Source organism: Ranitomeya variabilis, chromosome 4 (assembly GCF_051348905.1).
Source record: "Ranitomeya variabilis isolate aRanVar5 chromosome 4, aRanVar5.hap1, whole genome shotgun sequence".
Lineage (NCBI taxonomy): Eukaryota > Metazoa > Chordata > Amphibia > Anura > Dendrobatidae > Ranitomeya > Ranitomeya variabilis.
Window position 1 is genome coordinate 401,754,896 of NC_135235.1, and position 13,818 is coordinate 401,768,713.

Here is a 13,818-nt window from a genome sequence, read left to right on the forward strand (position 1 = left end):
GGCCAACCCATATATGTAGGCTTTACTGAGAGAGGTGTCAACATTCACCCATGCATACAGACATTAGCCTTCGGTAAGTGTTCACATTTGGACAGGGAGGTCAGGGACCCATCAAATTAATGAGACCACCTTGACGATGGTTGATGGGCTCACACTATTTGGCCAAATTCTGTGCAAAGCATCTCAAACATTTTTCCTAATGTTCAAAAAGCCATTTTGCTATTCATATTTCATGTATTTCATATTCGACATGCTTTGGCACGATAGAGTGCAACCTTTTTTTGTATATTTTATATGGAGGTAGCTGCTCCTGGTATGCACCTATTCACATTAGTTTGGATGAGCCAGTCATTTTTCTGTCATGTCTATGTTAGCTTACTGACTGAGCACTCCTCCTTCACCATGTGGTTTTTAATTACATCTAATCACACTTGGTTCTGGCCAACCCATATATGTAGGCTTTACTGAGAGCGGTGTCCATATTCACCCAAGCATACAGACATTATCCTTCGGTAAGTGTTCACATTTGGGCAGGGAGGTCAGGGACCCATCAGATTAATGAGACCACCTTGACGATGGTTGATGGGCTCACTATTTGGCCAAATTCTGTGCAAAGCGTCTCAAATATTTTTCCTAATGTTCAAAAAGCCATTTTGCTATATACCTTTTTTTGTATATTGTATATGGAGGTAGCTGCTCCTGGTATGCACCTATTCACACTAGTTTGGATGTGCCAGTCGTTTTTCTGTCATTACTATTATATGGGTAGATGTAATGTAATGTGCAGTATTACATTATTATATGGGAAGATGTAATAATAATATAATGTGCAGTATTACACTATTATATGAGATGTAATATAATGTGCAGTATCACACTATTATATTACATCTCCCCAAATAATAGTGTGATACTGCACATTATAATTTAACTTGCCTTTCTTTTCTTCCCCTGCTCTTTAACCATGCCAACATTTGCCCCCACTGTTTTTGCTGCACTCTCGCTCTCCTTCGCTATCCCCAAACCCCTGCATCCTCAAACCACATAACTATCTCCCCCTCTCTCTTACCCCCCCCACCTCGCTTCATCTGCAGACCTGCTCTTTAACCTCACCTACTAAAACATAACATAAGCTGATCACTTTCCTTCACCCACCTGCTTTCTGTTAGAATGTGTTTTGTTTTTGACCATCCGCCATCTTGTTATGGTTTTCTGGCTGTTGGTCTTTTTCCCCTGGTGCTGGGTTGTCTTAGGTCAGGTGATTGTATCACCGTTTATTACCCAGCACCTGCCTCCCATTCCTTGCTGGACAAGTGTTAATCCGCTAGAGTTCTGGCTAGTTGCTTTGATAGCTTTCTGTGTTTCACATTGTGCAGTTCTAGGATCTCTGGTTCTGCTATCTTTAGTTTCTGTTTTCAGTTGGTTTCTGCAGCCGTCTCTGTGTTTTCTATTAGGAGGTGACCTGTTTTTATACCCAGTCCTTAGATCTTTCAGGGACCTCCTTCCCCCTATCTATAGGTGTTCGCTGAGATTAACCTAGGATCGTCAGTGGGTCTATTCGCAAGGAATGGGTCGCCCACTCCATCGTAGGGTATCAGCCTAGTCTCAGTGCAGGTTCAGTTTTCCCCTTTCTATCCTAGTTGTGTTGCAGTTCCGTAACACTTTCCCTCTCTCTACTCATTCTCACTGCTGGCGACATATCCCCCAATCCTGCCCCCCTCCGCCTCACACATCCCACTAATCCTCGCCCCTATACTTCTCACACCAGGAGAAACTACCGCAATCCCTTACACTTAAAATCTGTGCCACTGACCGCCACCCCTCTACTTCCTCTCTCTGGGGCACTTTGGAATGCCCGCTCCATCTGCAACAAGCTCCACGTCATCCACGATCTCTTTACTTCAGGCAACCTTTCCTTCCTGGCCCTCACTGAGACCTGGCTGACACCCGGTGACACGGCCTCCCCTGCTACACTTAGTTAAGGTGGCCTCCAGTTTACCCACACTCCTTGCTCTGGCAACAGACATGGCGGAGGAGTGGGTTTCCTTCTTTCTAAAAACTTCTCCTTCAACCCTATCCAACCCCCATCCTCCCTTATCTTCCCTTCTTTCGAGGTTCACTCTGTCCGTATCTACTCTCCCTCTAATCTCCAAATGGCTGTCATATACCGACCAACGGGCTCAGCCACTGCCTTCATTGGCCAATTCTCCATCTGGCTTCTTCACTTTCTCTCTGCTGACATCCCCACCATCATAATGGGTGACTTTAATATCCCTACTAAAACCCACCAGCCAGCAGCCTCCAAGCTCATGGCCCTTACTTCATCCTTTGGACTAAAGGTACCTTCACACTAAGCGACGCTGCAGCGATACAGACGATGCCGATCGCTGCAGCGTCGCTGTTTAGTCGTTGTGTGGTCGCTGGGGAGCTGTCACACAGACCGCTCTCCAGCGACCAACGATGCCGAAGTCCCCTGGTAACCAGGGGCAGCGCAGGGCAGCGCTTAGTAACCCGATGTTTACCCTGGTTACCAGCGTAAATGTAAAAAAAAAACAACACATACTCACATTCTGGTGCCCGGCGTCCGCTTCCCTGCACTCCTCCTGCATCCTGTGCCAGCGCCGAACATCTCCGGCATCTCCCACAGAGCAGAGCGGTGACGTCACCGCTCTGCTTTACGGCCGGCACTTACACAGGATGCAGGAGGAGTGCAGGGAAGCGGACGCAGGCACCGGAATGTATGTGTTTTTTTTTTTACGTTTACGCTGGTAACCAAGGTAAACATCCTGATGTTTACCCTGGTTACCAGTGAAGACATCGCTGGATCGGTGTCACACACACCGATCCAGCGATGTCTACGGGAGATCCAGCGACGAAATAAAGTTCTGGACTTTCTTCTCCGACCAACGATGTCACAGCAGGATCCTGATCGCTGCTGCCTGTCAAACACAACGATATCGCTAGCCAGGACGCTGCAACGTCACGGATCGCTAGCGATATCGTTTAGTGTGAAGGTACCTTTACTCAGTGGTCCTCCACAGCCACCCACACACACGGACATACAATAGACCTCATCTTCACCTGCCTCTGTTCCATATCTAATCTCACAACCTCTCCCTTCCCCCTATCTGACCACCATCTACTCACCTTCTCATCCTTGTCCTCCTCACCTGCCCTCCATGTCCAGCCATTACCACATCCTTGCAGAAACCTCGCACACCTAGACATTCACAAACTCTCAGACTCTCTTCTACCCCTGTCCTCCATATCGTCCCACCACGACACGGACAGTGCCACCGCTTTCTATAACTTCACCATCACATCAGCCCCTCTCATGCATGGCAAAGTGCGACAAATCAATAGGCAACTCTGACATAATCTCACCAAGAAACTTCGACAAGCTTCCAGGGTCACGGAGCGGCGTTGGAAGAAAACACGCCTGCCAGACGACTTCACTGCTTTCAAACAAGCTACACTTGCCTTCAAATCAGCCCTCACCTCTGCTAACCAGACCTATTTCACAAACCTTGTATCTTCATTATCATACAACCCAAAACAACTGTTCAGCACATTTATCTCTCTCCTCCACTAACCACTGCCACCTCCAACTCCCCTCATCTCTTACGAGGACTTTGCCACCTACTTCAAAAACAAGATTGACCAAACAAGGCAAACCTTTACTTTTCCACCACCCTAACCACCCCATATACCAGACCTCTGCCCTTCCCAAATAACCTCCCTCTCCAACATCACTGAAGGAGAGCTCATTCACCTCCTTTCCAAATCACACCTCACCACTTGTGCACTTGACCCCATCCCTTCCCACCTGCTCCCCAACCTCACTAACATGCTCATTCCAGCCCTAACCCATCTCTTCAACCTATCCCTATCTTCTGGTACCTTCCCCTCTGCCTTCAAACATGCCACCATCACACCCATCCTCAAAAAAATTAACCTTGACCCAACTGCTATGCCCAGCTTTCGCCCCATATCACTGCTCCCGTTTGCTTCAAAACTCCTTGAGCAGCATGTGCATGCTCAACTTTCCTCCCACCTCTCATCCAACTCTCTACTTGACAACCTCCAATCTGGCCTAAGCCCCACCACTCCACCAAAACTGCCCTGACCAAAATTACTAATGACTTACTCACAGCCAAAGCTAACAGACGGTTCTCCATCCTCCTCCTTCTCGACCTGTCCTCTGACTTCGACCACTGCCTACTGCTACAGATTCTTCCTTCCCTTGGCATCAAAGACCTTGCCCTGTCCTGGATCTCCTCATACATTTCCGACCGCACATTTAGCATTTCCCACTCCCACACTACCTCCTCATCCTGCCCTCTCTCTGTTGGGAGTCCCTCAAGGCTCTGTTCTAGGGCCCCTACTTTTTCCATCTATACCCTTGGCCTAGGACAACTCAAAGTCCCATGGTTTCCAGTACGACCTGTATGCGGACGACACTCAGATCTAAGTCTCTGGCCCAGACGTCACTTCTCTGCTGTCCAGAATCCCGGAGTGTATCAGCCATATCCTCCTTCTTCACCTTTCGCTTCCTAAAACTCAATGTAGACAAAACCGAACTGATCATCTTTGCACCATCTCGCGTATCCTCCCTACCGATCTGTCTATTATGGTAAACGGCATCACGCTGTCTCCCGCACCTGAAAACCGCTGCCTCGGGGTAACTCTAGTCTCTGCCCTGTCCTTCAAACCGCACGTCCAAACTCTTGCCATCTCCTGTCGCCTCCAACTCAAAAATATTGCCAGAATCTGTCCCTTCCTCAGCCCACAATCTACTACTCTTGTGCATGCCCTCATCATCTCCCGCCTCAATTACTGCAACACCCTCCTCTGTGGCCTCCCAGCTAACTCTATTGCACCACTCCAGTCTGTCCTCAACTCTGCTGCCTGGCTAATACACCTCTCTCCTCGCTACTCCTCTGTTTCTCTCCTCTGCAAATCCCTACACTGGCTCCCAATTCCCCAACGAAACTAGTTCAAACTACTAACACTGGTCTAGAAAGTTATCCACAACCTGTCCCCTCCCTATATCTCTGAACTAATCTCCCAAAATCTTCCCTCACATAATCTTCGATCCTCAAAAAGACTTCCTACTCTCCTCCACACTTATTCGTTCCTCACACAACTGCCTCCAAGATTTCTCCCGAATATCCCCCTTCCTCTGGAATTCCACGCCTCAAAACGTCCGATTATCCACCACCATCGGATCCTTCAGACGGAACCTGAAAACCCATCTCTTCAGGAAAGCTTACAGCCTGCAATAACCATTCTGCCACCTCACCACCACCCGAGCTGCCACCTCACCACCACCCGAGCTGCCGCCTCACCACCACCCGAGCTGCCGCACCCCGACCTTCTGTCTCTTCCCCATTACCCCGTATTAAGTAAGTCCGCAAGGACAGGGTCCTCTCCCCTCTGTACCAGTCTGTCATTGTAAATTTGTTTACAGTAAACAATATCTATAACTCTGTACGTAACCCCTTTCTCATGTACAGCACCATGGAATTAATGGTGCTATATAAATAAATAATAATAATAATGTGCAGTATCACACTATTATGTGGGGAGATGTACTAAAATGTGCAGTATTACACTATTATACTGGGAGATGTAATAAAACGTGCAATATTACACTATTACAAGAGGAGATGTAATATAACGTGCAGTATTACACTACTATATGGGGAGATGTAATATAATGTGCAGTATTACACTATTATACAGGGAGAGTTAATATAATGTGCAGTATCAGACTATTATATGGGGAGATGTAATATAATGTGCAGTATTACACTATTATATAGGAAGATGTAATATAACATGCAGTATTAAACTATTATATGGGGAGATGTAATATAACGTGCAGTATTACACTATTATATAGGGAGATGTAATATAATGTGCAGTATCACACTATTGTAATATAATGTGCACTATTACACTATTATACGGGGAGATGTAATATAACGTGCAGTATTACACTATTATACGGGGAGATGTAATATAATGTGCAGTATCACACTATTATACGGGGAGACGTAATTTAACGTGTAGTTTCACACTATTATACAGGGAGATGTAATATACGGTAACGTGCAGTATTACACTATTATACGGGGAGATGTAATATAATGTGCAGCATTACACTATTATACGGGGAGATGTAATAAAACGTGCAGTATTGCACTATTATACGGGGAGATGTAATATAACGTGCAGTATTACACTATTATATGGGGAGATGTAATATAATGTGCAGTATTACACTATTATACGGGGAGATGTAATATAATGTGCAGTATTACACTATTATACAAGGAGATGTAATATAACGTGAAGTATCACACTATTACGGTATACGGGGAGATGTAATATAACATGTAGTTTCACACTATTATACGGGGAGATGTAGTTTAATGTGCAGTATCACACTATTATATGGAAAGATGTAATATAATGTGCAGTATTACACTATTATATGGGGAGATGTAATATAACGTGCAGTATTACACTATTATACGAGGAGATGTAATATAACGCGCAGTATTACACTATTATACGGGGAGATGTAATATAATGTGCAGTATTACACTATTATACGGGGAGATGTAATGTAACGTGCAGCATTACACTATTATACGGGGAGATGTAATATAATGTGCAGTATTACACCATTATACGAGATGTAATATAACGTGCAGTATTACATTATTAAACAGTGAGATGTAATATAACGTGCAGAATTACACTATTATACACTCCCTGACAGAAGTTGTGTCGCTTAACCATGTTATGTAAATAAAAGCTTATAACCTGACATTAAATTCATTCATTGGTTGTATAAATTATTCATTTAAAAGCTGAAACCCTCCGAAATGTGGTTTAGATTAAGAAAATAAATTGGCATCAATGCAGAAATACTGATCATTTAATGGACACAGAATGGTCAGATTTTGGCAAGACAAAAGTTTTGTCGCCCACAGAAAGTAATGGTAATTGTTTGAATATTACTTAAAATACAAATATATGTTGCATAACATTGGTGAATTAAGTTTTGGTGCTATTAGAGTCATATTTAATATTTTGTGTGACTTCCATGAGCTTGAAGGACTGCATCCATGCGGTTCAACAATGATTCATACAGTTTATTCATGACGTCATCAGGAATAGCAAAGAATGCAGTCTTACATGCCTCCCAGTGTTTATCTAGATTCTTTGGTTTTGTCTTCCAAGCTTCCTCTTTCATCCTACCCCAAACATGCTCAATAATGTTCATGTCTGGTGACTGGGCTGGCCATTCCTTGAGCACCTTGATTTTTTTTGCCTGGAAGAACTTTGTTGTAGAGATGGATATATGAGATGGAGCACCATCCTGCTGCAGAATTTGACCCCTTTTATGATTTGGAATATAAGAGGTAGCTAGTACTTCTTGATATTTTAGGCTATTGATATTGCCTTCCACCTTGCAAATGTTTCGCACACCCGCATACTTAATGTAACCCCAGACCATGATCTTTCCACCACCAAATTTAACTGTTTTCTGGGTCTATTGTGGATCCATATGGGCTCCAGTAGGTCTCCTGCAGTATTTGCGGCAGCTGTGGTGTAATTCTACTGAAGATTCATCAAAGAAATCCACCTTCTGCCACTTTTCCAGCATCCATCTGTTTAGCAGGCTGTGGGACTTTGCAAATGCCACACGGTTTTTTATTTGCCTTTTGTTTACTGCTGGGCTTCTGGGCACTGATTCGACCATGGAGGCCATTTCGAGACAGAATCCTACAAACTGTTCTAGTTGACACAGGGACTTGAGGTGACCAGGCCTGTTGGAGCTCTGATGCAGTGGAAGAGGGGCTTGCTTTGGATTTTCTAACCAACAAACGTTCATCTTGAGCAGTTGTCTTGCGGGGTCTGCCGGACCTGGGCTTGTCAAACACATCTCCAGTCTCTTCAAATCTTTTTTTAATTCTTTGTACTTGACGCTGAGACACATTAAAGGTGCCAGCCACCTCTGCAGTGGATCTGGTCTTGAGCCTCTTGATAATACAGGCTTTGGTCGCAGGGTGGATTTTTGGCATGTTGTCAGAGCTCAAGTTGCAGTTCAAGTGAAGGTCTGGGGAGGAGATGTAATATAACGTGCAGTATTACACTATTATACAGGGAGATGTAATATAATGTGCAGCATCACACTATTATATAAGATGTAATATAATGTGCAGCATCACACTATTATATGGGGAGATGTAATATAATGTGCAGTATTACACTATTATATGGGGAGATGTAATATAACGTGCAGTATTACACTATTATATGGGGAGATGTAATATAACGTGCAGTATCACACTATCAGCAGATATGGATTCCAGTACCATCTCTATGCTGATGATACCCAATTATACACTTATGCTCCTGATATCTCACCTGCTTCTTTAGAAAATACTAGCGATTGTCTTACCACTGTCTCTAACATCAAGTCCTCCCTCTATCTGAAACTGAACCTGTCAAAAACTGAACTCCTCATGTTCTCTCCCTTTACTTACCTACCTTTGCCTGACATTGCCATCTCCGTGTGAAGTTCCACCATTTCTCCCAAGCAACATGCCCGCTGCCTTGGGATCATACTTGATTCAGAGCTTTCATTCTCCCCCCACATCCGATCACTGGCTCGCTCTTGTTATCTGCACCTCAAAAACATTTCTAGAATTCGACCTTTTCTTACTTTCGACTCTGCAAAAACTCTCACTGTTTCTCTTATTCTTTCTCGTCTGGACTATTGTAACTCTCTACTAATCGGCCTCCCTCTTACCAAACTCTCCCTGCTCCAATCTGTCCTGACTGCTGCAGCCAGGATCATATTCCTCACCAACCGTTACACCGATGCCTCTACCTTGTGCCAGTCATTACACTGGCTACCCATCCACTCAAGAATCCAGTACAAAACTATTACCCTCATCCACAAAGCACTCCATGGCTCAGCACCGCCCTACATCTCCTCCCTGGTCTCAGTGTACCACCCTATCCGTGCCCTCCGCTCTGCTAATGACCTGAGGTTAGCATCCTCAATAATCAGAACCTCCCACTCCCGTCTCCAAGACTTTACACGTGCTGCGCCAATTCTTTGGAATGCACTACCCAGGTAAATACGATTAATTCCCAATCCCCACAGTTTTAAGCGTGCCCTAAAAATGCATTTGTTCAGACTGACCTACCGCCTCAACGCATTAACCTAACTATCCCTGTGTGGCCTATTCAAAAAACAAACCATAACCTGGTTCTTCGCATCATGTTCTCATACACTTTATGCAGTTAATAGCCCTCTGTGTCTGTACTGTTACATACGTAGGCTGTTAACTGGTTCATGCAGCTTTACATGAACGTCCGAACAACGAAAGCAATTGTTACCATTTACCTCTCGTGTCTCCCCTTTTCCTCATAGTTTGTAAGCTTGCGAGCAGGGCCCTCATTCCTCTTGGTATCTGTTTTGATCTGTGTTTATTGTTATGATGCAATGACTATTGTCTGAACAAATTCCCTCTATAGTGTAAAGTGCTGTGGAATATGTTGGTGCTATATAAATAAAAATTATTATTATTATTAGATGTCGAGATATAATATAACGTGCAGTATTGCACTATTATATGGGGAGATGTAATATAACGTGCATTATTACACTATTATACGGGGAGATGTAATATGACGTGTAGTTTCACACTATTGTACGGGGAGATGTAATATAACGTGTAGTTTCACACTATTATACGGGGAGATGTAAAATATCGTGCAGTATTACACGATTATACGGGATGTAATATTAAGTGCAGCATTACACTATTATATGGGGAGATGTAATATAACGTGCAGTATTACACTATTATATAGGGAGATGTAATATAACGTGCAGTATTACACTATTATATGGGGAGATGTAATATAATGTGCATTATCACACTATTATATGGGGAGATGTAATGTGCACTATTACAGGGAGATGTAATATAATGTGCAGTATCTCACTATTATATGAGATGTAATATAATGTGCAGTATTACACAATTATCTGTTGAGATGCAATATAACGTGCAGTATTATTATTATTTATTTATATAGCACCATTGATTCCATGGTGCTGTACATGAGAATGGGGTTACATACAAGTTACAGATATCACTTACAGTAAACAAACTAACAATGACAGACTGGTACAGAGGGGCGAGGACCCTGCCCTTGCGGGCTTACATTCTACAGGATTACACTATTATACGAGGAGATGTAATATAATGTGCAGTATTACACTATTATATGGGGAGATGTAACATAATGTGCAGCATCACACTATTATATGGGGAGATGTAATATAACGTGCAGTATTACACTATTATACAGGGAGATGTAATATAATGTGCAGTATAACACTATTATATGGGGAGATGTAATATAATGTGCAGTATTACAGGGAGATGTAATATAATGTGCAGTATCACACTATTATATGGGGAGATGTAATATAACGTGCAGTATTACACTATTATATGAGCTGTAATATAATGTGCAGTATTACACTATTATACGGGGAGATGTAATATAATGTGCAGTATTACAGGGAGATGTAATATAATGTGCAGTATCACACTATTATATGGGGAGATGTAATATAACGTGCAGTATTACACTATTATATGAGCTGTAATATAATGTGCAGTATTACACTATTATACGGGGAGATGTAATATAATGTGCAGTATCACACTATTATACAGGGAGATGTAATATAATGTGCAGTATCACACTGTTATATGAGCTGTAATATAATGTGCAGTATTACACTATTATATGGGGAGATGTAACAATGTGCAGTATTACACTGTTATATGGGGAGATGTCATATAATGTGCAGTATTACACAATTATATGTCGAGAAGTAATAGAACGTGCAGTATCACACTATTATATGGGGAGATATAACGTGCAGTATTACACTATTATATGGGGAGATGTAATATAACGTGCAGTATTACACTATTATACGGGGAGATGTAATATAATGTGCAGTACTACACTATTATACGGGGAGATGTAATATAATGTGCAGTATCACACTATTATACAGGGAGATGTAATATAATGTGCAGTATCACACTGTTATATGAGCTGTAATATAATGTGCAGTATTACACTATTATATGGGGAGATGTAACAATGTGCAGTATTACACTGTTATATGGGGAGATGTCATATAATGTGCAGTATTACACAATTATATGTCGAGAAGTAATAGAACGTGCAGTATCACACTATTATATGGGGAGATATAACGTGCAGTATTACACTATTATATGGGGAGATGTAATATAACGTGCAGTATTACACTATTATACGGGGAGATGTAATATAACGTGCAGTATTACACTATTATATGGGGAGATGTAAAATAACGTGCAGTTTTACACTATTATACGAGAAGATGTTATATAATGTGCAGTATTACACTATTATATGGGGAGATGTAATATAATAATATAAAATACACACTATTGTCTGGGTGGCTGCAGGCCAATAAGCATATACTGTACAATGTTATACCACGCAGAGCTGTAGTGTAATCTATATATATTATTGTCTAAGGGGTACTTCCGTGTTTCTGTCGGCAATTTCCGTCACGGATATTCATTCGCTGATTGGTCTCGCCAGCTGCCTGTCATGGCTGCCGCGACCAATCAGCGACGGGCACAGTCCGATTAGTCCCTCCCTACTCCCCTGCAGTCAGTGCCCTGCACCCGCTCCATACTCCCCGCAGTCACGGCTCACACAGGGTTAATGCCAGCGGTAATGGACCGCGTTATGCCGCGGGTAACTCACTCCGCTGCTATTAACCCTGTGTGACCAAGTTTTTACTATTGAGGCTGCCTATGCAGCCTCAATAGTAAAAACATCTAATGTTAAAAATAATAAAAATAAAATAACAAATCATTATATACTCACCTTCCGCCGCCTTTCCGACGCTCCGGTAACCGGTCCATGCAAGCGGCAGGTTCCGGTGCTAAGGTTGGTGTGCGACAAGGACCTGCCATGACGTCACGGTCATGTGACCGCGATGTCATCACAGGCCCTGCGCGCCTGCGCGAGAAGGACCTGCTATGACGTCACAGTCATGTGACCATGATGTCATCGCAGGCCCTGCGCGCCTGCTCGAGAAGGACCTGCCATGACGTCACAGTCATGTGACCACGACGTCATCACACCCTCGGACTGGAAGCTGTCGCCTGAACCGAACACAGGCAACAGAACTACAAGGGGCCCCTTGGAAGGTGAGTATGTGTTTATTTTTTAACCTGTGACATACGTGGCTGGGCAATATACTACGTGGCTGGACAATATACTACGTGGCTGGGCAATATACTACGTGGCTGGGCAATATACTACGTGGGCTGGGCAATATACTACGTGGCTGGGCAATATACTACGTGGCTGGGCAATATACTACGTGGCTCTGTGCTGTATACTACGTGACTTGGCAATATACTACGTGGACATGCATATTCTAGATACCCGATGCGTTAGAATCGGGCCACCATCTAGTAATAATATAATGTCCACTATAGTATATGGCGCCCAGCATTATAGTGTGGGCGTTGTAGCAGAATATTCTCCCGTGCAGTAGTGCCGCCTGACTCCGCCCTTACCCTGATATTCCGCTGATATTCCAGCTTCCCTGTCCTTTCTCTTGTGGAGCGGATATTACACGGTCACATCCACTTCCCATCTGCAGCGTTACCTCTTCCGGGTGTGCGTTCCCGCAGAGAAGTGAAAGCATGGTGAGGACCCTATCCCGTCATGCATCGCGGGGAGGGCGTGGTCTCTGATGTAGCCTGCTCGCCTCGCAGTGTGTGCCGGCAGCTGCAGTGTCCCAATGTGTGGGGAGGAGGAGGAAGTCCCCGGGGCTTAATAATGGGGGACCTAGGTCCTGTGCACGGCTATGGCTACCATTACTGCCTATGTTATATCTGGACAGTTCACTTCCTAAAGCAATAAATGCCCTAGCACAGGTAACATGGCGCGGCTCCATGTGTTCCTGAGAATGTGGCAGCCACTTAGGACAAGTACACACAGGTTTCTGCAGCGGGTGTTGACGCATGATGGCAGCCAGGGGGAATGATCCAAAATGGAGGCACAGTAACAGCCTCGCGATGCAAAAGTTGGGAAACGCCTAAAAGAAATGAGTGCGCCCACTTGGGAACTACCATCTTATTTATGGACTGGCGCTACAAGGAACATACTGCCGTCTATAGACATTGTGCCGATTGGCACAGCTTTTACATCAGCATTCTGGTGGAAAAAGCTTTGAAAAATCAGTTTTGGCGTTCTTATGGCATCTTCACAGTTCCTAAAACACGGGTGGATCTGGGATGGGTCACCCACTGCTCGCCAAATTCATGACTAGCGGCAGCGTTCCTTGCGCCTTCATTCTTATTGTTCTGGCGAGGTGCGCACCATTAGTCTGGAGCCCAATTCATGGATGAGCGTGTGCCTCCAGGAGTCTAGAGCTCAAGACACAACCAAGGTGGATGAAGCCGGCCCATGGTGGGCACATACCCTAGAGACAACTGGCGGTGCATGGTCTGGATTTTGAGCTTCCTAAAAATCTCTTCAGGTTTCCCTTCCAAGTCACAAGGTGGTTTCAAAAAGTGACTAGCCCATTCTTCAGGTGGAGTACACTCACTAGCTAATACAAGTTCTAAAAAGAAAAAGTGGTGCCTAAAAACGCTCAAGAAGATGGATATGGACTGAAAATGGTGA

General features: G+C 43.8%; 1 protein-coding gene across 3 annotated transcripts in view; it reads right to left on the reverse strand.

The window, feature by feature from the left end:
- Positions 1-13,737, reverse strand: part of LOC143764898 (uncharacterized) — a 36,336-nt gene extending 22,599 nt beyond the window's left edge. For 2 of the 3 annotated variants that reach the window (XM_077250985.1, XM_077250986.1), the window contains exon 1: positions 12,705-13,690. The gene's annotated coding sequence lies outside the window, so the exon portion shown is untranslated. Of the gene's footprint in view, positions 1-6,895; positions 8,135-12,704 lie in introns of those variants that run through there. The other variant, XR_013213295.1, reaches the window with a different exon arrangement.
- Positions 13,738-13,818: the final 81 nt, after the last annotated feature.